At 56.4% G+C, this 26,317-nt stretch overlaps 1 pseudogene; it reads right to left on the bottom strand.

The window, feature by feature from the left end:
* Positions 1–10,356: 10,356 nt before the first annotated feature.
* On the bottom strand, positions 10,357–24,027 carry LOC123361159 (annotated as a pseudogene).
* Between the last annotated feature and the right edge of the window lie 2,290 nt (positions 24,028–26,317).

Here is a 26,317-nt window from a genome sequence, read left to right on the forward strand (position 1 = left end):
TATGGATGATTACAACAAAGATACTGTAAATTAAATGTAATAAAGTGTCGTGATCTCATTTAAGCTACATTATGTAGTAAAAGTACAAGTATGTGGCACAGTGTGACACATGGTTTTATAGCACTAAAAATAATCATATATATTGCTTTGGTTCATGACCCTTTCCTCTTGTGGCTTGAACTTTCTCCACCTTTTCTTCATCAGCTACCCTACCTTATGCAGCTATTGAGTAAACCTGCTGTGCTGTTAGAATTTCCATTCCTGGCTGAATGTAATAAAATCTTTGTGTAAATAAATATATGATTAACCAATTTGCTTTTTAGAAGAGCATTACATTTGTTTTTATCTTATGGTCTGTTTTTCTAATTGCCTTCTTTATGGTGTTAAAGGATAAAGAATTTGCAAGAGATGGAGTAAGTTGTGGCATATTTTGATCCAAATTGGAATCTTTCTATTTGGTATGTTTTTAGGTTTTTTTTACAAACATTGCTGCTTGATTTTTCAATGCCCTGTACTTGGGTCAGAAGGTCAAATTATTTGATAACTCAATTCCTATGCGTTCGTCCAAAGTGGGGTTTTTTTTATCCTTCAGATGTAAAATATCCAGTACAGTTGCAATGATGAGAGGGCATCCAGACTCTTAGTAGGAATCTTTCTTTTAAAATACTATTCCTGAAGATGTGAATGAAATATACTTTAGCTGACTACTGCCGATTGACAACAATAGACACTGATGAGATGGAACCATAAAATTGTTTCAAAACACTGCATACATGTGTGATTTTGCTTTTCCAGACATGTCCATTAACAGTATCTTCTCTATAATATCAGGTTCTTAACGAGTAAAATGGTAGCTCTGAAGGTGGATAAACATGACAAAGTACAGTACACACACCTTACCAGGAAAGTTTGTTAGAGAATCCTTGTGCTAGAATTTGTTTTTCCATTTAGTGAACTTGAAACTATTGCCAAAAGATAAAAGTCATGGAGAAAAATATCTCCATTAGGGGAAAAAAAATGTCACTCGAGTTTGATGATAATTTTGAGGGGGAAAAACAAATCTGACTTCTGTGATATGAAGTTGGCATTAACCTTGTCGTGCTCTGAGTTATTTTTCCTCTCATCTTTTTTCTTGATTATGCTGCTAGATACCTTTTGGCATGAACCAAAGTTGGCTCTCTTGGGTTCTATGCTTTAATGTGGGTGCATCTTTCCCTGGCATCATTTGTGTTAGGACAAGAAGTTCCATATTTTCAGGCTATGTGGATAAGGAAAAGTGGTGGCATAGCTTTCCAGGTGAAGTACTAGGAATTCAGAACTGGAAGGGACAAATCTCTAGTCTCTGAAGACATTTTTTTTTCAAAGAGAAGTGTTTGGAGATCTTTGCAAACATTCCAAAGTGCTCTTTGTTTTTTTAAGTGTATGTTTGAGGGTGAGGGGAGAGCAGGGCAGTTCCAAACAGTCATCAGATGTGGAATTTTGAAAAAGCAAACATTTTAAACACTTACAGGAGGAAAATGAAGCAATGGTAGTCCATTTTGAAGTAGATATCAGCAATATCCAGTCCTTCAATTAATCAGTAGATGAAAATGCAGTGGATATTCACATATATACTGTAATTCATTCAGCTCTGATGTCATTTCATTACAGCTTATTTTATCTAAAAATATTGGGCCACATCCTCAAAGGGTTTAAGTCAGCATAGCTCCATTGACTTCAAGAGAGCTGTGCTAATTTATGCTATCTGAGGATTTGGCATTACTTCTGCTGAGTATTTTCAAAATATGACAGGTTTTGAAGCAGTTGCCCAAAAACATATTTTAAAAATATCAAAATCGGGTTTTTAAAATGAAGGTTTCTGAATTTGCTAAATGAGCCTCAGTAGTGTAAGCACTAACATCCTTTGAGTTGCAGATCTCCATAGGCCTGTTGTGCTACACATTGTTTGAAAAGATAACGCAGTCTTTAAAATGTGCTCAACTGGCCTCAATGCATTTTTATTTTGGAGGAGCTAATCAGGGGCAGCTCCAGGCCCCAGCACGCCAAGCGTATGCTTGGGGCGGCAAGCCACTGGAGGCGCTCTGCCGGTCGCCGGGAGGGTGGCAGGCGGGCTGCCTTAGGCGGCTTGCCTGCAGAGGGTCCGCTGGTCCCGCAGCTTCGGGGGACCTCCCGCAGGCACGCCGCCGAAGGCAGCCTGCCTGCCGCCCTCGCAGCGACCGGCAGAGCGCACCCAGTGGCTTGCCGCCCCAAAGCTGAAGCTGCGGGACCAGCAGACCCTCCGCAGGCAAGCCGCTGAAGGCAGCCCGCCTGCTGTGCTTGGGGTGGCAAAATGCCTAGAGCCGCCCCTGGAGCTAATGTAGATGAAGAGAAGGGGGGAAGAGAGAGAGAACAGAGGGAATTTACTAGGTGCTTGAATTTCCCATGACTTTGGGAAACTTAGTGAAGCTAGTTATGAGTTTTAAGTGGTCGTTTCCTGTGGCTAATCACGATTTTCTAAAAAGGTCATGTCATAAACAGACAGTTAAGGGTTAATGCCTCTTTTACCTGTAAAGGGTTAAGAAGTTCACCTAGCCTAGCTGACACCTGACCAGAGGAACCAATGGGGGAACAAGATGTTTCAAAAGGAAGGAGGGAAGTTTTCCTTTGTTTAGAGTTTCAGTTTCAGCTGGAGTGAAAAAGATCAAGGAACCAGCCTCTTATCAGAGTAGTAAGTTTTAGAAAGGGATAAATAGGTTTATGTTTATTTTCTTTGTAACTTGTCTTGGTACCATTAAGGGAATTATCAAAATTGGGTATTTGGGTATTTTTTGTGTAACTAAATTTGTGCCCAGGGGAACATCCTCTGTGTTGTGAATCTGTTGTCTGTGAGAGTAGCTGGTATGCTAATCTCTCCCAGAAGATTTTCTTTTACCTTTCTTTTTTTCATTAAAAGCCTTTTTCTTAATACCTGATTGATTTTTCCTTGTTTTTAGATCCAAGGGGGTTGGATCTGGATCCACCAGGAGTTGGTGGGAGAAAGGAGCGGGGATGGTTAATTTCTCCTTGTTTTAAGATCCAAGGGGTTTGGATCTGTGTTCACCAGGAACTTGGTGAAAAAGTTTCTCAAGGCTACCCAGGGAGGGGAAGGTTTTGGGAGGAAAGGGAGTGTTCCAGATGGAGGAATGTGGATGGTGGCAGCGATACCAGATCTGAGCTGGTAATTAAGCTTAGAAGTGTCCATGCAGGTCCCCACATCTGTACCCTAAAGTTCAGAGTGGGGAAGGAACCTTGACAGGTCAAAACTTGACCACATTTGCAGGGGAGGGGGAACTTGCATGTTTATTTGTTTATTTTTATTGTTAGGTCTAGTCCAGCAGGCCCGCTCTACAACTTTACACATTAAAAACCTGGCAAATATTTTAGTAATAAGTTCTTGTTCTGAGGGGAATAGCTGAAAAACACTGCTCAAGGGTTGGAAAAGTTACTGAGATCAAGAGAGGGATTTGAGTCATGGAATTCAGGTGCAGATTCAAATATGAATCCAAACTGTGCAAAATTTTCAGGATGTTCTGGTTCAGCCAGTTATTAGGATCTAGCAAGGAATGGGGGAACGTGAAATGTGGGGGAGGTAGAGAGAAACCTGATTCAGTGTTCTGTTACAGCCTCCTCTCTACTGAGCTAATAACTTATTACTATAATACCAGAGCCAACAACCTTGGTCCTGATTTCTCATTCTAAGTAGCTTTTCTATCCTCTATTCCAACAGTAATATTTTGAACATCTGTTGCTTGAAGGACCAGGCAATATTTTTTTTACTATATTTTTCTAATTTTTTAAAACTATGTTAATTTTTCTTCTCTGTGTGTCATGCCAGCTGTCTCAGATACTGGAAGCATGACGTGATTTAAAAACATTAAATGCTTTACTGGACTGTCTACATTTGCAATTACATAATGGGCTGTTGCTGGGTGATGGTGATGGTTGGTGCCAATGGGCTGTCGCCTGGGGGTGGTGCTGCTGTTGCTCAGGGCTGGATGGGGAGCTGGGCTCTGGGTTGGGGGGTGCCCGGCTCAGGACTGGGGGGAGATGGGGTCGGGGGGTGCCCGACTCAGAGGGGCTGGGCTCAGAGCTGGGGGTCAGGGCTGGGGGGGATGGGGTGGGGGGGTGCTCAGCTCTGAGGGGCTGGGCTCAGAGCTGTGGGGGATGGTGTCAGGGGGTGCCCGGGGTGAGTGGAGATGGGTCAGGATGGGGTGTGGGGGAGCTGGAGGGGGGGTGAGTGGAGATGGGTCAGCAGGGCCGGCCTTAGGCCGATTTGCCCGATTCCCCCGAATTGGGCCCCGCGCCTGAAGGGGCCCCCCGCACCGGCAGCGTCTCTCCCGGAAGCAAACTCTGCGTCTCCCGGAAGCAGCAGCTGTTGCTAGGCAATGAGAGACGCTGAGAGACGCTGGCCGGCAGAGGCAGCCCTGGCTGTACTTGCAGGACAGGTCGGGGGGGGAAAAGGCACATGTGCCTTCCTTCCCCTCCCCCTCCCCCTCCCCCAGCACTCACCTGGAGGAGACGCCAAGGGAGCTTCTGGTCTGTGGCAGACAGGAATCTCTGCAGTGCACCTCACTCACCTGAGCAGTTGGGGCTTCCAACGGTGAGTGTTTGACCCTGTGATTCCCCCAGGGTTTGTAATATTGGGTTGTTTTCGTGGTGTTGGTGTCTGAGGGTGAGTCTGTGCCTGCCTGTGTCTGTTTCAAAACTAAAGTCTTGGGATCCTGTAACCCAGGGGAAAAGCCCCGAGCCCGTACTTAGTGCTGTGAACTCCAGGTGAGAGAGAGGGAGGTTTGGAGGGGGAAATCAAATACATCAAGAGGGGAGAATGCGAAAGGTCTGCAACACGGCAGGCTGAGACTTTTATCTCCCCTCCCCCCCCCCCGCAAGAGGGGAAACTGAGGCACTGAGTGATCAAATTCCCCTCTCCAAATTATTTGCAAAGGAGGAGGACAGGGGCTCCTATCCAAACCTGTTCCCTTCCCATCAACTCTGCTTTCCCTGCTGCAAGACCGCTGTAGGGGCTGAATATTTCCATTAAACCATGGCTCCTTCATTTGCCCTGCAACAATGAAATAGACCGGCTTGGGGGGGAATAGCCCCCCCCCCAAGCTTTGTGGATATTAAGGTTTGGGGGGGACATGATAATATTCTAGATCAATCAAATGCCCAGCTCAGCTTTCTAGCCATCCAGCAGCTTTAGGGCAGGGAAGGTAGGTGCTCTTGGTGCAGAGTGGTCACAAAACAGGGGTGAATTTAGCGGGGGGTTGAGGGGTCCGCTTGAAATCCCACCCGATGCAGCCACACAGAATCATTGGCAGCGCTGGGAGAGGCCAGGAGTGGAAGCAGGTGGCCTGGGGGTGGGGGGACATTTGCCCTCAGTCCTGGGCTCTGGGATGGACTAGGCTGGGTGGTGGGTTCAGTCTAGTCTTCCAGCCTGTTGCTCTCACTGGGGTTTGTGGTTTTCATCTGGCTCCACCGAAAAGAACAAACAAGCCCAGTAGAAAAGGGGAGTGAGAGAGGCGGGAAGGAGTTTGTAAGGGGTTTAAGTGACCCATCAGCGAAAGAGTAAACCCAGAGTTTGACTGGATTTCCCCCCAGCCACCACTCCTGCAAACACTGGGCAAGGGGCAGCTCCATCCCCCACTGAGGCTATGGTGAGGGGCAACAGGGGAGGAAGGAAGCCACATGGCAGTCCCTTCCCCCCAGCACCTCCCTCCAGCCCCCAAACTCTGTCCCAAAGCCTGCACCCACCCCTCCGCACTCCGTCCCACTCAGCCCTGGGCAAAGCTCCTTGGTCTGGCTCCCAGCCCCTCTCCAAGATTTGCAGCTGTCTGGAGGTGCCTGCCTTCCACACCTTCCTCATTCACACCTCATTCAGTCAATGGGGCAATTGATTACAAAGTGGAGGGAAGATCTTATTCTACTTCTAGCAAAAAGACATTTTTCTTTTACCTTATGCTACCTTAGGGGCCCGCTATAACATATTACTAAGGTTCAATACAAAGTCATGTAAAGGTTATACAAAAATGCATAATGCAGAGATTTATCTACAACTGCATTGATTGACTGCTGTGTGCAGTAATATAGTGACCCTGGCCGTAGGTTTGTAATATTGTGTTGTTTTTGTGGTTTTCGTGGTGTTGGTGTTTGAGGGTGAGTTTGTGGCTGCCTGTGTCTGTTTCAAAACTAAAGTATCGGGATCCTGTAACCCAGGAAAAAAGCCCCGAGCCGGTACTTAGTGCTGTGAACTCCAGGTGAGAGAGAGGGAGGTTTGGAGGAGGAAATCAAATACATCAAGAGGGGAGAATGCAAAAGGTCTGCAACAGGGCAGGCTAAGACTTTTATCTCCTAGTTTTCTGGCATGATTTACTTTTTCAAGTGAATTTTGTGAGCAAAGAGCTGCAGAGTGATACAATGGATATTTCTGCAGGAATTTCTTCATTTGAAAAGCTTTGTAACTGGTTAAAAATGTACAGAGAGAAGGGTTTTCAGGAAGTGTTAACTGGTGCCAATGAACTTGCCAAAGATCTAGATGTGACTCCAGTATTCCAGACTAAACGTTTGCGCAAACAAAAAAAACAGTTTTAGTACGAGTCTGCAGATGAGCCTTTTTCTGACCCAAAGGAGCTTACAGAGTGCAGTGCTTCAATCAAGTGTTAGGCTATGGCTACATTAGCGCTTCAATGTAGCCATAAGTGTAGTCAAAGCCCCAGCGCTAAGTGTAGTCAAAGCCCCAGCGCTGGAGCGCTGTCCGTACTCCAGCTCCCTGTGGGGAATAACGGACAGCGCTGGGAGCCGCGCTCCCAGCGCTGGGGCTTTGACTACACTGGCGCTTTGTAGCGCCGCAATTTGCAGCGCTGCAGAGGGTGTTTTTTCACACCCTGCTGCAGCGCTGCAAATTTGCAAGTGTAGCCATACTCCAAATTAGTGACTCTACTTTGGCTACACTTACACTTCAAAGCGCTGCGGCTTTGACCACACTGGCGCTTTGCAGCGCCGCAATTTGCAGCGCTGGAGAGGGTGTGTTTTCACACCCTGCTGCAGCGCTGCAAATTTGTAAGTGTAGCCAAGCCCTTAGACAAAGCTTTACAGTCACTTGAACCAAGGTTTGAAGAGTTACAAAAGCATGAAAGTTTATTTGGATTTTTATGCAAATTCAAAAATATTCCCAAGGACACCATACGAAAAGCTGCTGCAGATCTGGAACTTGCATTGACAGATGTGAAATTAGTGCAGGAAAACGAACAAGTTTCAACTGTAAAATCAGTTGACATAAATGGCTACATGCTTTGTGAAGAACTGGAAGCATTAAAGCCAATTATTTCATCTGATTGTAGAAACCCCCTAAAAATCCTTCAATTTCTTGCATATAATAACCGATCAACAGGATTCCCAAATTTATTTATAGCAATTCGAATCTTCCTGACTATTCCAGTAACTGTAGCCTCAGGAGAGAGGAGTTTCTCGAAGCTAAATCTAATTAAAACATATCTGCGATCAACGATGCAGGAAGACCGATTAAACAATTTGGCAATCATGTCAATTGAATGGGAAGTAATGAAGAGCTTAGAGTTAGGCAATTTACTGAAAGATTTTGTCAAACAAAAAGCGAGGAAGATAAAGTTTTAAAAACATAGGTGAGGTGTACAATAAATATTGATATTTATAATATGATGTAATGTATGTAATATATAATTTTGTTATTATGTATATAGTCGTGGAAAGTAAATAATACATGGAAGAAATGAAAGGGTGGGGGTTGTGGTTTTTTTTTTTTAGTCATCCCTGCCGGGGCCCCGTCAAAACTGTTCGAATTGGGCCCCGCACTTCCTAAAGCCGGCCCTGGGGTGAATTGCTGCTTAGAGAAGCTCCTAGGGAAAGGAATCCTCATGGTAGCCTGTGCAAGCAGTTTACTGCAACTGAAGGGTGTAAAAGTGATTTAATCAAGAAAGTTTCAGTTCCTAACAGCCAGGAATTTTCTGTTGTGAATGGATCCACTGACTTTCCTTTTGAGAGATCCAGTGTGGGCAGCTTTGAAAAGGTCTCAGGTGGAGTAGAAGCTGTTAAGGAAGTTGAGCAGCCCTATAACCACCTGGCTGTGTGTGGCCAGCTTGTTGGTGGGGAGACAATGCTGTTGGGACAGGAATGTCTCCATGCTGAATCTGTAAGTGAGCAGTCTGTGCTTCAGGATCTGAGGACAGATTCAGTTACTGGTGTTTCAGAGCAGAACAGTTGTATGGCTAAATGCTTGAGGAGGCAGGGGAGAGCAAGCCAGCTCTCACCCTCAGACTCTTTGGATTTGTGTGGTACCTCTGTGAGACAAAGTCCAGCCCTGGAATCCATAGCAGCTGAAGAGTTAAAAGCTAGTGTCTGTGTTGATGCGAATTACTTGGCTGGCAGGGAGAAGACAGAATGGCTAATAGCTGTTAGCACAGAGGGCCCGCCCCATCAGCCAGTGAATTCTGTTAAGCAAGAGAAATCAGGGTTTAATCCAGAAGGAAAGAGAAGACTGAATTTTGCAAAGGGAAGCCACAGGTTAACCCTAAAATGCCCAAACTCCAATGGTATTGAGCCAAGGGTGTGGCATGACAAACATGATTGTAAATGGACACTTGCAATGAATTTGTTGTTATTGCTAATGCTAATTTTTGTAACTAATGTGTTGCTATGGCCAAGAACTGTAACAATGTACAATGTGCCTAATCTTTTGGAAAATCCCTTAAACATGTTGAAAGGAATACATGAAAACACACTTTATGTTAAAGGGCCTTGCTATACTGATGTTTCACAGTTAATGCATGTAAACAGTGTTGGAACTTTTCACAGGGGAAAATACATTACAGACCTGATGTGCTGTATGAAAGGGGAAACTGAGGCACACTACCATATTGCTTTCATGGCTAAATGCCAAAAGTCCTGTACTATGAACAACATCAATATCTACATTGGTTTAATGTTGATTGGGTTCAAAACATTGGCCAAAGCTAGTATGAATAAAGTAGCTGTTTTCTTTAGCTCTTGGCAAGATCACCTGAAACATACAGGAACCATGCTGCAAAAGCTAACCAAGTTATACCTAGAGTTTGTAAAGAGATCCATTCATGTTATTGAACAGGACTTTGATAAACCATTTCGATTATACACTGGTACGGCCTCTAGCCCAACACTAGCTGTAGTGAGACAGACCCAAGGAAAGGGGGCTCTTGGGATGCAGTCAGCGATGTTTTGTCATCCCTTCCTGCATCAATTTTGCGTTGGGGGTGTGACGTTATTGATATAAATGGGGACCATATAGAACATGGGTTGCAACCAAGGTCCTGTAGTGGCACCAAATCCTAAGTAAAGGGGGTCATATAAGGTGTCTAAGACCAGGTTCTGGGTTGCTGATTATAATTATGCTGTCTATATGTCTGTATCATTTTTAGTTGAAGTTATGAACGTTGGCTCTATGCTGTCTGTATTTCAAGTTTGTGCTGTGCTTCTGGGGGAAGCCTCCCAGACAAGCTGGTGTTAGCTCTGCCTAGCCTGTTTGATGGCCCATTAAGGACCGTCAGCTACACAATGGACCCATGGAGAGAAGGCAGACACGCCTTGTGACTCAGCAAAGTATGCAGGGACTGGCCCATGTGACTCCAGGCTCCATTTTGCTGTAAATTTCCACAGTGAAGACAAAGAGATTCTTACACCTGGAAAAGTCTATATAAGGCTGATGCTTCATCTCCATCTGGTCTTCAATCCTGCTTCTGACCTCTGGAGGGATTTTTGCTACAAACTGAAGCTCTACACCAGGGACTGAATGACCCATCCCAGCGGGGGATGTTCCAGAGACTCAATTTGAACCTGCAGTTTACTCCATCTCTGCTGCAAGCCTAAACTAAGAACTTTGCCATTACTGTATGTAATTGATTCCATTTAACCAATTCTACCTCTCATCTCTACCTTTTTCCCTTTGTAAATAAACCTTTAGATTTTAGATTCTAAAGGATTGGCAACAGCGTGATTTGTGGGTAAGATCTGATGTGTATATTGACCTGGGTCTGGGGCTTGGTCCTTTGGGATTGAGGGAACCTTTTTCTTTTATTGGGGTGCTGGTTTTCATAACCATTCATCCCCAGGACGAGTGCACTGGTGGTGATACTGGGAGACTGGAGTGTCTAAGGAAATTGCTTGTGTGACTTGTGGTTAGCCAGTGGGGTGAGACCAAAGTCCTTTTTGTCTGGCTGGTTTGGTTTGCCTTAGAGGTGGAAAAACCCCAGCCTAGGGCTGTGACTGCCCTGTTTAAGCAATTGGTCCTGATTTGGCACTCTCAGTTGGGTCCCGCCAGAATCGCTCCGTCACAAGGGGCGGGTAGGACTGGTCCACGGAACAGTGCCGCAGCTCCCGACACTCAGTGCCCAGTGGCTGAAAGGCGTGCGACTCGGCTGCCTTTGTCCGAAAGCTGGGGGGCTTGCTGTGCCGGGCCGGGAGGTGCGCCACGCATCTGCTGGTCTCCTCAAAGAACTTTCTCCGGTCAGCAAAGGGCAGCAGGACGGCATCCTCTGCCAGGCGCAGCGGGGAGGCGGGCGCCTCTGGCCCCTTGGCATACGCCTCCCCAGGGCTCAGGGCCCGCTGCAGCTTGTGCTCTGGAGACCACCGCCACCGGCCCCCAGTCCCTGGAGCCCTTTGCTTCTCCCTGTCGGGGGCAGGGGTGCTGGGGCCTTTCCGTGCAGGCTGAGGGGTGGGGGCGCTCCTGTTGGCTGGGCAGCCAGGACTCCTGCCATGTTCCCCAGCAGGCGCCGTGCCCGGTGTGGGGCTCAGGCACTTGGCTCTGGCTTGTGCCATGCCGACAGAGCTCCTGTCCCCTGAGCTAGGCAGCCTGCCCTGTGGCGGGACTGAGGGATTGGGGTGGCTCTCGCACGGCTCATCCGTCTCCTCCACTGGCTCTTCCCCACACAGCAGAGCCACAGAGCCCTTGCTCTTCTGCAGCTGGGCCTTCCTCCTCTGGATCTCGTTGCGCAGGTTGGTAGCGAAGCGCTCACTCCGGCGCCGCAGCTGGGCTGATCGCTGATGGGAAGGGCCCAATTTCCTGGCACGCGGCCTGCTCTGCCCGGACTCCTTCCCCTCCTCCACCAGTGCCTTAGAGCTGCATGCGGGGGTCAGGCTGGCAGGCTGTGGTGGCATGGCTGACTTGCTGGGGGTGCTACAGGATCTCTCCAGCTCTGGGTAACACCTGTACGGCTCCTGGCTATGGCAGGAGTCCTGGGCCTGGCCAGGGGAGTGCTGTGCTTGTGTGGCATGGTCGTCAGCACGGTCTGTGCCCGTGGCCGGATCCCCGCATGGCTGCTCTTTGGCATCCTCTGTCTGCTGGCCGAGTCCTGGCTGCTCCAAGTGCAGCGGGTTCACAGTCCATTGGTGCCTGTCCTGCAGCTGGGTGTCCCAGCGGCTGCTGCCCATGGCTACATTCAGGGAGCGCAGCTGAGATGCAAGCAGCTGCTCAGGGGCACTGTGCCGGTGCCCCTTCCGAGGAGACTGGGGCGGGTCAACGTTGGTGCCTGGCTGTCCTTTGTGGGCACCGTTGTCCTGGCACTGCCCCTGGGCAGCCCCCTGGGGATGGTCTGTGCTCTCCCCTAACAGCGGCTCCATGCTGGGCTGGTGTCTGTCCAGGTGGGAGCTCAGCATGTAGTACTGGTCGGCAGACAGGTGCTCATTCGGGAGGCCTCCCACCCCCTCAGGCTCCTTGTCTCGCAGGCACAGTGAGGTGTCCGAGGTCCATCTGCCTGGAAAGTGCAGGGCATCAGCGGGGGCAGAGGCCCGGCATCGCTCAGTGCCAGCCGGCTAGGGGTTGGAGGCCCGGAGACTGTCCCTCCTAACGGGGGGCTGGGGAGGGGCGCCTGATTTGGCGGAGCCCGACAGGTTGCTTTCGTGGGGGCATGAGGAGGGCCTGGAGTTCGGTGCCAGCTGGTGGGAGACATCTGCCCCTTCGCTACCCGTCTGCAGGTAGCGCCCCTCATGGGCTCGGCTGGGGCCCAGGCCCTGGAGGATGGAGTCTGTGGAGGAGGTCTCCTCAGGGCGCAGGGACAAGGCATAGTCTGAGGCGTTGGAGCTGGCCGAGAAGGAGCTGTAGGCAGAGTCCCGCTTGTTCTGGTACATGCTCTGGTCCACAGGCGAGAGGCTGCCCTCACAGTAGGTCTGGCCGGGTGGGTCCAGGCTCTCCATGCTTCCGATGGAGCTGCTCTTCTCCGTGCTGCAATGGCGAGACAGCTGGGCCCACTGCAGGGACAGGTCACTGGAGAGAGAGACACCAAGTGTGAGCAGCACCGGGAAAACACCCTCCTGCCCCCGCCCCAGTGCCAAGGGCAGAACCAACCCAGCTTGTGTCGTGCGGTGCCATTCACAGGCCAGGTACAGACCAGATGCTCCTTGGTCCAGTGCACCCTTCAAACACCCCAGCTCTGCAAGCTCACACAACACTGGCAAGCTCCTGGGCAGCTCCCCTGCTATGGTCAGGAAGGAATCACTCCCCTGTGGGCATTGCACTGGGGACCCAGGCGGCAGCGGGGCAAGAAGCTAGTGCAACAAGGGCTGGGGCCTCCCGCCTGCCCCCGCTGGGGACAGTTAGTCCCCTGGGCAGGGGCTGAGTGCATCAGGGAATCTCCCTGCCCAGTGGATTCAGTGGTGGGCAGAGACAGGTGATGCTCCCCAGAGAGGTGAGCTGTCGATCCCAGCTCCACTCATCTCACTGCCCCTTTGCCCAGTCCCAGGATGCTAATTCCTATTCCAAGGTGATGGGGTGGGGGTGGGGGGGTGTTACGGCCAGAATGACTACATGTAAGCAAGGGCAGGATTTGGCCGGGGGGTGGGGGGAAGCCGGTTGGGCCTGCAGTGTGTTCTCGCCTGTCCTCTGGGACTGGGGGCAATCTGGCATTCGCAGCCCCTCACTTGTCCAAGAGGACTGGAATTTGTTAGCTCCATGCTCGCAGTGCAGCCAGCTCTGGCCCACCACCCTTCCTGCTCAGGAATTGGAGCTCGGCAGAACAAACCAAAACTGGAAAAAATGGGGAACCATCCCCAGGGAAGAAAGGGAGACTCAGCCATGGAGCAGGGCAGCTCCTCCCATCGGAACAGGCTGAGGGGGCCCTGCGGCAGTGCCAAAGGGCCCCAGTGGGAGGCAGGGCAGCAGCCAGTCGGGCCAGCAAAGGGAAGAACGTGCTGGGCTTGGAGACAACCCAGCCCAAGGCGGAAAATTCCAGGGTGAGACATGCACTCGTGCTGGGATAAAGTGCACTCTGGAGAGCCAGCAACGGCACGTCAGAGGGGCCATGTGGCCCTCTGCTCCGAGCCCTCCATGTCCCAACAGGACAAGGCTGCTTTCCCCACAGCCGAGGCACAGAGAACACTAAGGCAGAGATCAGCCAGGGAACTGAAGGGCTAAAGACACTGACAGGCAGGTTACATTATCCCAAGGGCCAGGGTGAGAGCAAAGCTCAGATCTAAGGGAACTGCACTTGGGCAGCACTGGGGAGCATGGCTGGCCTTAACTCTGCCCTCTGCAGTCCACCAGGGAAGACAAATGAGCCCAGGCCCAAAATCAGCCTCAGTCAACCCAGGGCCACCAATGCCTGGCTGACAACCAAGTGGCCATTGCTGGGCCCTGGCCCGGCACTGGAGGCCCAGAGGCAGCCCAATGCAGGGGTTCCAAGGTTGGGGAGCAGCTAGATTGGGGCTGGGTTGCTCCAGGAAGGGGGCATTTCAGAGCCAGGCACCTGCTCAGGCTCTCGGGTGCCCCAGGGCAGCAAGTCCAGGCAGAGCTACATCCCAGCTGCTGTGGGACTCACCTGGAGTCACATCCTGAGTGCCAGGACAAGCTGAAGGCATCAGAGGGACAGTGCATGGTGGCAGCCTCGGTCTGGACCTCGGAGAGCTTGGCCAGGTGCCAAGAGTGGGGCCTGATGACGGGCACGTTCCTCCTGCCAAGAGCAGCACAGAGCCGAGAATGGAGAGGAAACCAGGCTGAGGCACTGGGCTGAGCTCACTTCCTGGAGAGCTTCCCGTCCCATCCCCCGCAGGGAGGCTTCCTTAGCAGGACAGAGGGGACATCCCGGAGGAGTTCCCCATTAACTCACTGGGGTCTTTGGGGGCCATCTCCCCCATGGCCATGCCTGCCCAGCCCAGAGAATGGCATCCCACGCTCCTCTGAGTGAAGGGCTGGGAGCTGCTGACACTCAGGGGTGGGGAGCAGCTGCCTTCCACCAGGAGGATGAAGCCACAGAGGGCATGGACTGGCATGGAAGCCCTTTCTCTGGGCTGCCCCTCGCGGCACTCCCCACTCCTGCCTCTCTGCCAGTGGGGGCAGGGAGCAGGGATCCACCCCCCCACCGACTGAAGCAATGCGGGGACCCCTTCCCCCCATGACATTCCAATAGGCAGAGGAGGGGCCAGCGCTATGGGGCTAAATGCTCACACCCACACACTTTGGCTGATGAGGATTTCAGTCCCCACCCTCCCCATGCACTGCACCCTCCCTTTACAGCACAGTACCCCAAAACCTGGGCTATCCTCAAGCCCCAGCTCCCAGAGTCATGGGATTATGCTCAGCCATCGGTGTGGGATTTTTAAAAAGCAGGTTTCTAGCCCTGGTGGCTGGGGAGAAGAGCTGGTTAAGGGGGCCCACCAGGCTCAAACACCAGGAGATGGAGGAACCAGCTTCAGGTCTAATGCCTGAGTTTTAAGCCAGTCTATTGATTTCTGGGGGCTTGACTCACACTGGCTGAGTGCTGGGGATTAGCCAGGCAGCCCCACCCCCACCCTCTATGGGCATCGCTCCAATAGGTAGGACAACTTGGAAAGTTCGGCTCATGCCAGGAAGCCAGGGCAGGGCCCTAAATAAAGATCCCAGCCACATAGCACTAGCCCAGGCCTGGCTCTGCTGCTGGCTCAGTCTGGATGGAGTGGGGCAGAACTCAGGCAAGCCCTCCCTCCCCCCCCAGTAATTCACAGCCTTGGACGATCCCATGGGGAGACTGGGAGCCCTCTGACTGCCCCTGGGCTACCAGGGTAGGTAACCAAACTGTCACCCCCAAGAGCACCCAGACTGGCAGCACCCTGCCCCCACAGAGCAAACAGGGGCATTTTAGCTGGGCCTGGCTGCACACACAGGCTCCCCACCACCCGTACAGGGTCCTGCATCGCACTCACAGGCCAATGATGGGACTCGACCCCAGGCTCCCAGAGCCAGGCCAAGGGATTCCCTGGGATGGCACGTTACCGCTGCCCTAGCTTGAGAGTCCCAACAGCTGGGGAACGAAGTAGCATGGAGGGAAGGAGTCAGGTTGGCAGGCGGCAGAGGAGTCAGCATGAACTATGCACTGGCTGAATTGGCTCAGAACCCTACACGGCAGCGTCACACCCTGGCTCAGAACAAGCCCCACAGCCCAGGCTGGACTGAACAGAAACCAGGGTCCAGCAGAGTGCGACTGCAATGAACCAGAGTGAGGGGAAACGGACACCAGAGGGACAGGGCTGGGAGTGGAATCAGCCAGGTTCCCAGCACAGGGCTGCGCGGTGCTGCTGGAAAGAGCAGCCGGGGGGGAGAATGGCTTCACGCCAGGGGCAGCCTGGCCCCTCAGGGAAGAAGTGGGCTCTGCAGAGCCATCTTCCTGCTCTCAGGGGCGAGGGATTTGGGACCCCAATCCTGGAGTCCCCGATATGCAGGCAGTGCCCCGGCGACAAGTGCAGAGGAAGCTGTTGTGTGGGGGTCAGGGACTGCACGCTGATAGCACGGCAATAACGCCAGGATTTATCGGCTCCACAGGCTTGGTGCCAGGCCAGCACAGCAGGGCCGCACAGTTGCCCGCTCCTACGGGGAGATACATGCCCCCGGCAGGCACCCCACATGGGGGGTCAGAATCACCCCCAGGAAACTCAGAGGGCAGGCTCAGTTGTACCATGTGATCCCAGTTCTCTAGAGGGAGAGTTGGGGTGTCGTGGCCCCAGGAGACTAGTCAGATGCAGTGAGAGCCAATGCATCCTCGGTTCCCCTAGGCCTCTCGGCTGGTGAGATCCTTGGGGCAGTGCCCAGCGCAACGGGGGCCCAACTCCACCAGCAGTGCAGAGACCCTGGTCAGGCCTGGGGCCCTGTCTGGGTGTGGGATTCACCCCATCCCTGCCCCTGAGAACTCACAGTGCCCTAGCTGTCCCCTGGCTCCACGACCTGACACTGGCCGCTCCCCAGCACTCGGAGCCCCTTCTGCAAGGGTTGCAGCAACACCCACTCAGACATGACTCCTTGCACCATGGCCTGTCCTAACAGAAGCTAGCTCCAGTGCCAGAATGTGGCCAGGACACGAGGGTTACGGACAAGTCAGGGCGTTAAAGTGCTCCAGGACCTTAGTGACCGCAGGTGGGCAGGAACCCAGGTTTTATGGCTCCTCTGGAAGGTGATGCTTCAGCAGCACAGCGCCCCTCAGCACCACACTGAGGTCAGCCCTGGCTCTGGGGGAGCAGGGCCACCATGCCTGCAGGGCCTAGCTGCAGCCTGCCATTCTGTGGCAGCCCAGCCCAGCAGCAGGAGCCCAGCTCAGCGAGGGATGGGCACAGGAAACTGTGCCAGACCACATGGTGCCATGGCACAGGAGCTGGGGGCTCAGACCCGAACAGCCCTGACCCGTCCCTGCAGAGCCCTGCACCAGCACCGTTAGCTGGCACTGAGCACAACCCCTGCTGGAACCTGGCCTGGAGCCCCAGTGCTGTCCCCGAGCCCCTGGCTCCCCCTAGGAGTAACCGCCCAGTCTAAGCATCTCCAAGCAGCTGCGTGCCCCATACGTTGCCTTTGGTCTGATATGTGAGGGCAGCCCCTCATCCAGCTGCAGCCCTCGGGGGATAAGGCTGAGATGCCCAGTCGAGGGTGGCACCACAATCATAAGGGGTCTTGCTGAGCCCTGCAGGCTGCACCCTGAGTCTGAGGGGAGACAGAGATGACTGCAGCAGCTGGCCACGGGGGAGTCACAAGCCCCCTGCCAGGCCTGAAGGGACGGGGCGCATTGCAGGGGAATGTGCCACTTTTCGGGAGACCCTGACTTCACCCAAACTGGCATCGAGTGAAACGGACTTCAAAAGCCTTAGGAACCTCAGGGACTTGGCTACATCACAAAGCTGTCCCACGACTGGGCAAGACCACTGCTTCTGTGTTGTGGGAGGCAGGACTGGGACAGAGGGGTGGTGGAGAAGGGGCCTGGGCTCTGACAGGGGGCTGGGAGAGCAGGGGCTATGGGTTGGGACTGAAGGGCATCGGCAGAGCTGTGTAGAGAGGAGCCCAGGGCTGGGACAGCAGCGGGCTGCAGGTCAGGAGTGAGGGGCACTGGCAGAGCTGTGTGCTCAGCGTGGGAGTCACAGGAGGCAGACGTTCTGTCAGGATTCAGGTGCACTCCAGTGGGAGAGGGGACAGGTGCTATGCAGGGTCCCAGAGAAGAGGTGTCTGAACCCCGCAGGGTGAGCAGTGCTAAGGACGGAGGGCCAAATGGATGGCATGCTCTGCTCTGGCAGGGGCAGTGGCACTGCAGGTGCTGGGGAGCCCAAGCTGTGCCCCACATCTCCTGGCAGAAGTTGCCACCTTCAACAAGGCACCAGCCATGGAGCAGGGCATCCATCCTTCCCATTGTCCCACTGGGCCTGGCTCCCTTCAGGGCAAACCAGGTTGCTCCGCAGAGATGGGCTGTCAGTGCCAGGAGCCAGTGGAGCCCCACCAGCCCAAGGCCCCGTACTCACCATGGATGGGGGATTCCAGAGAGAACTGGGCTGGGCGACCCCAAAGACTAGAGCGTTGCGTCCCTCGTGGCCGACCTGCTGCCCCTAACGCCTCCCATAGAAGCACAGCCCAAGCCCCCCGTGCTGTGGAGCCATGAGCCTGGGTGCCAGGGCCGCCCAGAGGGGAGGGCAAAGGGGGAAATTTGCCCCGGGCCCCGGGCTCCGCAGGGGCCCCCAAGAGAAGAGCGGAGGCTCCCGCCTCCGCCCCTCTCCTGGAGCCTCGGCGCATGAAGCGCCGAGACTCCGGCCGAGCCCCTGAGCCCCGCCCCGATCCGTGTGGTGAGGGGGCGGGGCTGGGAGCTCCAACGGGGCCTGAGCCCCGCCCCGCTCAGAGCAGCGTGGGGAGGGGGCGGGGCAGCTGCCTCCGCTCGGCGTGGAGCTCACAGCCCCGCCCCCTCACCACGCGGCTCTGAGCGGGACGGAGCTCAGGCCCTGCCGGCGACGCGCTCGGTAAGAGGCCGAGGCCGGGGCCGGGGGCGGGGGAGAGGCCGAGGCCGGGGCCGGGGCCGGGGGGAGAGGCCGAGGCCGGGGCCCGGGAAGAAGCGGGGGCCGGGGCCGGGGCCGGGGGGGCGGGGGAAGAAGCGGGGGCCGGGGCCGGGGAGGGGGAAGAAGCGGGGGCCGGGGCCGGGGCCGGGGGGGGGAAGAAGCGGGGGCCGGGGCCGGGGGGGGAAGAAGCGGCGGCCGGGCCCAGGCGGGGGGGGGAGAAGCGGCGGCCGGGGCCAGGCGGGGGGGGGGGGGAGCAGCGGCGGCCGGGGCCGGGGGGGGAGAAGCGGGACCCGCCGCCGTCGAAGCGCAGCCCAGTCTTCGGCGGCGGGGGGGCCCTTCTGGTCCGGGACCCGCCGCCGAAGTGCCCCAAAGGCCCGCGGCGGGGACCACCCCCCGCCACCGAATTACCGCCGAAGACCGGGCGGCGGGTCCCGCGGTAATTCGGCGGCGGGAGGCTCCCGCCGCGGGCCTTCGGGGCACTTCGGCAGCGGGTCCTGGAACGGAAGGGCCCCCCGCCGCCGAAGACCCCGGGCCCCTGGAATCCTCTGGGCGGCCCTGCTGGGTGCCACGTCAGACTGCAGAGATGGTGCCCTCACTTGCTGGCTGCACCACACCGGGCAGCCTCTGCTAGCACCGTGGCTGCCGACCCCGATCCCAGTGCTCTCCCAGAGTCTTTGCCGGCCCTGAGAGCCCCACCCCCAGGCCCAGCAGCCAATCGTCTACCTGCTCCCAGGCGCCCGCAGCAGCCAGGAAGGGAGCGAGGAAGTGATGTTCAGGGGAGATAAGCTCCGGACAGCAAGGAATTTTCTGCCACATGGGAGAGAAAACAGGGAGGGAGCTGGCTGGGGCTGGAGAGCATCCCAGAGCTTCCTGGCTCCACGAGCAGTCACAGGGAGGAAATGGGACAGCAGGGCCCCGTTGGGCACACTGAGTCAGCCCTGCCCTGCCCCTCGCGAGGGACTCAGATCCCGAGCATCATTGGCACCCCGGAGGAAGGGGGACGACCCCTGCACCCGCAGGCTGTCCTGGGGATCAGGGAGCATTTCCAGTTGCAGGGGAGAGCAGGGCCTATGCCTGGCCTTAGTGCTCCCCATCTCCCCCGGTAGCTGGTTCCCACAATGCCAAGGGCTGCAGGGCTAGAGAAGGGGTCTCCAGCTGGCATGCCCAGGGGTGCCTTTGCCAAGTCTCCCGCAGCCATTTGCAAAGGGCCACGGCTGCCCCATGTGGCCAGCCAGGCCATTCAGGCCCTGACATTGGGGTGCACCCAGCTCCCTGTCCTGGGCAGACCCCAGCCAGGGCTGGGCAGAGTGGGGAAGCCTGTGGGATCCATCCAGGGGCTCGCTCCACAGCTAGTGCTGATTGCAACAAAACAAACCAAAACAGCTGCAGCCGCTTCCCTGCCCTAAGCAGCTGGGCTTGGCCGCCCCCCCACCACCGGCCCTCACCCTTGCACAGGAAGCCGTGGGAAGAGCCCAGGAAGAGGGAGGTCACAGCGGGGTGGAGATAGGAAGAGATCAAGAGGAGAAAGGATAGCTCAGTGGTTTGAGCATTAGCCTGCTAAACCCAGGGTTGTGAGCTCAATCCTTGAGGGGTCCATTTAGGGAACTGGGTGTAAAAATCTATCTGCGGATTGGTCCTGCTTTGAGCAGGGGGTTGGACTAGATGTCCTCCTGAGGTCCCTTCCAACCCTATGATTCTATGAATGGGCAGCCCTGCAACCTCGGCTCTGGGAAGGGCCAGGTGGGTTAGGGGAGCCCTGGCTGGGGGCTGCGGGCAGGAAACTTAAAAGAGCCTTAAAAGCCAGTTCAGCTCAGAGCTTGGGGCCAGGGTTATTTCATCCTCCCCCAATCTCCCGGCCCCACGTGAAACTCCCGGGCAGAGCCCCCGGCCCATGTCGCTGGCACCAAGTAGCCCCACAGCTGCAGCGAGCGCCAAGTTCTGCGGGCTGATCGGGGCTCATCGGGGAGACCTTCTGGAGGGGGGCACCATGCTCAGAGAGCTTGGGTCCCCTGGGGCATCCCCTCCCAGCCAGTGTCACATCTCTGCAGCCACCTCCTGCCTGCATTTGAGTGCTGGGGAATGGGGATCCAAGCTGTCCTGGCCCTGGCAGGAGAAGCCAATGGGCTGCCCCAAGTCCAGGGGCTCCTCTCCCCAAGCAAGTAGCCTGGCTGCCGCAATGCACAGGAAAGGCTCTGGATGGAGGTGGCTATTGGGCCAGAGATTCGGTGACAGCCCCTCCTGGGAGTGCCAGGGCATAACCTCCCTGGAGAGGGTCTGGGGCTCAGCATGGAGCCATCCCAGACACCGCCAGGTCTCTGGGGCCAAAAGGCTGTGCTGTCCAGGGCTGCCGGGGGGGTAGGGGGGCGCAAGTGGGGCAATTTGCCCCAGGCCTCACAGGGGCCCCCACAAGAATATAGTATTCTATAGTACTGCAACTTTACTTTATGGAAGGGGCCCCCAAAATCCTCTGGGCAGCCCTGGTGCTGTCTCCCCACCCCATGCCCTGAGTCCAGGCACTTCTCACCAGCAGAAAACAGACACATTCCAGTCACCAGAGGGCAGCAGCAGCTCAGGCTGGGAGCACCACAGGACAGCAGGGCCCACGTCCCCCCAAGTCCCCGCCTGGAGCGGGTGGGAGGAGGGCGGGTTCCCTACTGAGCCAGGGCCCCCTACAGCCAGGAGCAGGGGTCTTTCCTGGGTCTCTGGCACACGGGAATCCACACCCAGCCCAGCCTCTTCCAGGGCCCATCACCTGGGTATCTGGCATCACAGTAAAAAGGCTTTAGGGCTCCCTGGGGCTGCACAGCCCAGAGTCCACTGTGTCCCGGCAGGGAGCTGTGGGGGCTGCCCTGGCAGAGACCCAGCTGTGCCCCCATGCATTAGAGCTTGCTGCTGGAGCTCAGCCAAGGCTGCCTCCCTCCCAGCAAGGGCATCAGGAGGCCCAAGGGGGCAAAGGGCCCTGGCTCCAGCCAGGCCTCCTGCCCATGTCCTCACACTGCTTCCAGCGCCCCGGGGGCCAGGGCAGGGGGTCTGCTATCAGCTCAGCAGGGATGGGGTCCCCTGCCCAGCTCCCTGGACCCTTGCCCAAGACAGTAAGACCCCCCACAGCTAGACTCACCCACCCCAAATAGTTGGGAGATAAACAGGGCAGGGCGCCGGGGGTCTGGAGATAAGGTGGTGCTGGGGATTAGCCCTGGGGCTCTCAGGGCAGAGAGGAGCCAGACACACTTGACTGCTGGAGGAAGGGGTGGTCCAACCCCCACTGCTCCCCCTCCCTGGGTTTGGGAGTCAGGTGCCTCCAAAGACACAGGCTGGGGGAAGGGCTGTGGAGGGTCCCTGAGCTGCCCCCAGCTAGCAGGGGAGCCTGGGCCTGCTGTGGGGAGCCCAGTAGAACCAAACTGGGGCCAGGAGGCTCCACGCCCAGGGGAGGGGTCCCCCATCTCATTGCCCCTCTGTGAATGGGGAAAGCCCAACACACACACACACACCACAGCTGCCCTCAACCCTCTGCCCTCACCTGCTGGGACAGCCCTGCTCAGAGCGTCTCCTCCCCAACCCCTGAGTGAGGCAGCCTGGCAGGGGCCAGCAGAGAAGGGAGACAAGGTCCCATGGCCCCCCCTGCACAGAAAGGCAGCGAGCCAGGCAGCCCCACCGGCCATAAGCTCCCAGCCAGCCCCAGATGCAGCCTCTAGCCCTAACTCTGGGTAGCGAGTGCCAGGGGTCTGAGGCTGCTGGGGAAACCCCTCTGCTCTGTTCTCTCCCTTGACTGGGCCAGACAGGGCCTGGCAGCACCCAGACATGCCAAACCACGGCTCAGTCACCTCAGCCCCTCACTGCCCCCCAGCACCTCTGGAGCGGGGGAGACCCCTCCTCACACTGCTGCCAACAGGATTCTCCTGCAGCTCTCCCCTCTGCCCATAGGGTGGCACCCTCCCCAGAGCCTGGAGACCCCCAGTGGGGCTGACTCTAGGACAATTCACCCGCTCTCCAGGCGAGGACAGCCCAGCCAGGGCCCCACTCTCCTACCTCCTGACAATCACCTTCAGCGTGCGGTAGGAGCCTTTGATGAGGACGAGCGCCTCCTGCCGGGAGCCGTACAGTGGGGTGCCATTGATGTTCACCAGCTCGTCCCCAGGCCGCATCTTGCGGGACAGGGTCGCCTTACCCCCATCTTCAACCTAGGCACAGATCCAAGACAGCCGCGTGGTCAGATGGGCCGGGCACTGTGCTCACACATGTCCGCGCACAGAGGGGTATGGGGCAGCCAGGCCCTTGCTTTCTGGGGATGCCCCAGCACCCTGGCCAGTGACGCAGGGAACCTGTTTCAACACATCTGGCTGTCCAGCCCTCACCACACCTCCCCGCCCCCAGCATCCAGTCTGCCTTTGAGGGGAGCCCCAGGCCCAGCTACTGCAAGGCAGAGATCTCATGGGATTGGGAGTGCACCAAACGGTGGTGGTGCTGGGGCCACAAGTCCAGAGCTTGGAACACACCATGCCCATAGAGATGTCCCACAAGGACGGGAGTAGGGTGGTGCATATATTGTGGGGTCTGGAAAGTCACTGTGGGAGTCAGGGCATGAAGGCCTCCCAGCACTGCTGACCAATCCGTTAAAAGCCGTTTGGCCACCTGCAGCAGGGCAAGCAAGGTGCCTGCCCGGCTCCGCGCAGCTTCTGGGAAGCGGCCAGCATCTCCCTCTGGCTCCTAGGCATAGGGGTGGGCACAGAGGTCCATGCGCTGCCCCTGCCCTGAGCGCTGGCTCTGCAGTTCCCATTGGCCGGGAACTGCAGGGGCAGCGCATGTTGCTGCCTGGCTGTGCCTCTGCCTAGGAGCCAGAGGGAGATGCTGGCCACTTTCTGGGAGCTGCCTGAGACTAGCAGCGCAACCCAGAGCCCACAACTCTCACCCCCTCCCACACCCCAACCCCCTGCCCGGAGCCCCTTCCTGCATCCAAACTCGAGCCTGGAGTCCTCTCCCACACTCCAACCCCCTCGGCCCCAGCTCAGAGCCCACACTCCCAGCCACAGCCACACCCTCTCATTGCCCCAACCCCCTGCCCCAGCCTGGAGCCCCCTCTCCCACTCCAAACCCCACGGCCACAGCCCAGAGACCCCTCCTGCACCCCAACCCCCTCATCCCTGGCCCCAGTCAGAGCCCTCACCCACTCCCACACCTCTTCCCCAGCCTGGGGAAAATGAGTGAGTGAACAATGGGGGGGATGGGGGGCCTCAGAGAAGGGGCGGGGAAAGGGCCTCAGGGAAGGGCAAGGGTGTTCAGTTTTCTACAAATAGAAAGTTGGCAACCCTACCCATCCATCGCCAACAAAATCCACACCCGCCCCACATTCCTCTTCCTCCCCCCTCCCAGCGATGACATTCAGCTCCTCTCCCTGCCTCCCCACCTGCTTGCCAATCCAAGCTGGGGATGGGGGAAGACAATTTCCTGGGGTGGAGGCGGCAGCAGGGCCCCCAACCCATGCCGCCATGACACAGCACATGGAGACTGGCTGTCTGGCAGCAGGTGTCTCGGCCGGCTGAGGCTAGGGCCTGGCTGAGCAGCAGGCAGGCAACAGCCCAAGGGTAGCTGGAGGGGACAGCTCTGAGCCAGCCTTCCAGGCAGGCCCCACCACGGAGCTGCTAGAAGCACCCAGCCCTCAAACAAAGAAACCCAGGAGAGCCAGGTCCACAGAACGTGTCTGGAATCCAGCCCCAAATGGTGCATCTCTCACACCTGGTGCATCATGTCACACCGTGCGTGCACACACCCACCCCTTCCTAGCATGCTGCACAACAGGCCCATTCTAGTCTGAAGAAAGGCACCAGCGTATCACTGGGGAAATGTGTCCTTGCACAGCCAGCATAAGACCAAGACACAGCTGAATGGACCGGCTAGGCTGGACACCCTCCCTGCCCACAGCACCCCCCTCTGGCAAAGGAGTCCGGTTTCCTCCTCCCCAGCCCTAGGTTTTCCCTCAATCCCAGTCATATTTGGCTTGAACCTATCACTGAACCTGGCACACAAGAGGTTAAAGGGCACAGCAAGCACGGGGGAGGGGCAGCAGCTGGCTCCCTCTGGCTGATGGGCACTAGGCTGCCATTTGGGGGAACCCCTCCTCCGGCTCTGACAGGACAGGCCATTCTTGAGTGCTCCCCTGGAAGCATGGCCAGCCAGGAGCATGCAGCTCCACTGAGTGTCACTCAGCAGATCCCCTTACCACCCGCGCCCCAGGGCATGGCAGCCCAGCACCAGCTCCCATGCTGTCTGCTATTAACCCCAGCCAGCTCAGAAGAGAGGGTGCCACTGCCGAGCCTCAGCAGCCTGCCTGGAGCCACAACACAGCTGCTGGGCGAGGCCTGAGGCTCACAGCCCAGCTCCTAAAGGGGCACAGCCCACACCACCAAGACCATCTCTGGCCTCCCCTGTGCAGGTGCCTGGAGGGAGACTGAGCTAGAAGGGGCCACAGCCAGAGAGCTTCCATCTCTACCTGGGACAGTCTACACCAGCCATCTGTTCTGGAGCCAGATGCCACGGTGATGGGCCGCCTTAGGACAGCCTAGCTGGTGACATTCACTAAGGAAAATCACCTTGCTATAAGCCTCAAGAGAGGATTGCTGGTGCGATGGGGGTCTTGGGTCTCAACCCAGCTTTCTAGGGGATGGGGATTTTTGTGCTGGATCAGAACCAGGGCCCAGTGCCCCCCTCAAACTGTGGCCAGGAACAGTGGCTGAGGAGGAAGCTGTAGGAACTCCCACACCCATCAGCAACACGCCCCAGGGAGCCTATCCAGAGCTGGCTTGTGGCCTAAAGTGGATGGGGGTCCCGGCCCACATGGAGCTGCTACCCCCAAGCCTGCTGTGGATGCTCATGTTACTTCCCTCCCGCTCTGCCCACACCATAAGCCCCAAGCTCCCAACCAGCTCACTCTGCCACACAGCCCTTGGGGGACCTGGCTGCCAGTGCCTGACCCCACCCAGCCCTCGGGAACCAGGGTTAATAGAGACCAGGCGGGGAGAACACGGATGCAGTGACTGCAGCACAAACAGAAAAAAACCAAGCAGCCTCAGAGCAAAGCCCAGGGCTCCTGCCCCAGGGAAGTCAGTCTGAGCCAACGTGCCCCATGCCCCAGGGCAGACCGGGCCCCTAGGCCCCCTCACTCACACTGGAGTACCCATCCTGGCTGCCATGGAGCCCCCTGCCTAACACCAGTGTGCGTGGGGGCGGCTTTGTGCCCACTCATGAGGCCAGCACAATACTTAGCTAGATGGGCATGCTCCAAAGAGCCTGGCAGCTTGGCGATGGCAGCCCAGCCCCGCATGACACTCCCACCCCAGGACAGTAGCTCCCCGGTCTGGCCGCTGGAATTCCTGAGCTATGGATCTGATCCGACTCCGGCTGCTAGCAGCGCCCAAGCTCACTCTGGCAGAGAGAGTAACCCTGTGCTAGGGCTGTTTGGGAGGCCCACCTGGCCCCAAGCGCCAGGATCACAACCTTGTACTGCCTTCCCCACCCCCTGAGAGAAAGGCCATGCAGAACACAGCAGTGACCCTCCAACCCTTCATCCCTGGGCCCAGCCCCACATGGCTCCTGGCAGCCTGGGTGGCAACACACCATCTTACAGCACCATTCTACACTGCTAGGCACTGCCTCTGTGCCCATCACCATGGCACGTGGGCACCCACCATCCTTCGAGTGTTACCGTATTGGCCCTCCTGACGCGCTGCACCAGCGCAGCTGGGATTCTGGCAAACACTGGAGAAGCCAGAAGGTGACTGAGTTCTAGCCAGGGATCGGCTCCACGGGGTGCTCCTGCTCCCCCAGGGGGCTGCCAGGGCTGCTGCCACTGTCTGCTGCACCCACCAAGGGCAATGCCGACCTGCACATCACACAGCAGGTCTAGTCCTGTGTCTGAGTCCTGCTCTCACTGCTCTGCAAGAGACCAGAGCATGGCAGGTCTGCCTCAACACAGCCCCTGCAGTGCCCAACTTCAGACCCTGGCACCACCCCAGGACTACAGCCCCCACTTCCCCAGCAC

This window comes from Mauremys mutica, unplaced genomic scaffold, assembly GCF_020497125.1.
Source record: "Mauremys mutica isolate MM-2020 ecotype Southern unplaced genomic scaffold, ASM2049712v1 Super-Scaffold_100395, whole genome shotgun sequence".
In the NCBI taxonomy this organism is placed as follows: Eukaryota; Metazoa; Chordata; order Testudines; family Geoemydidae; genus Mauremys; species Mauremys mutica.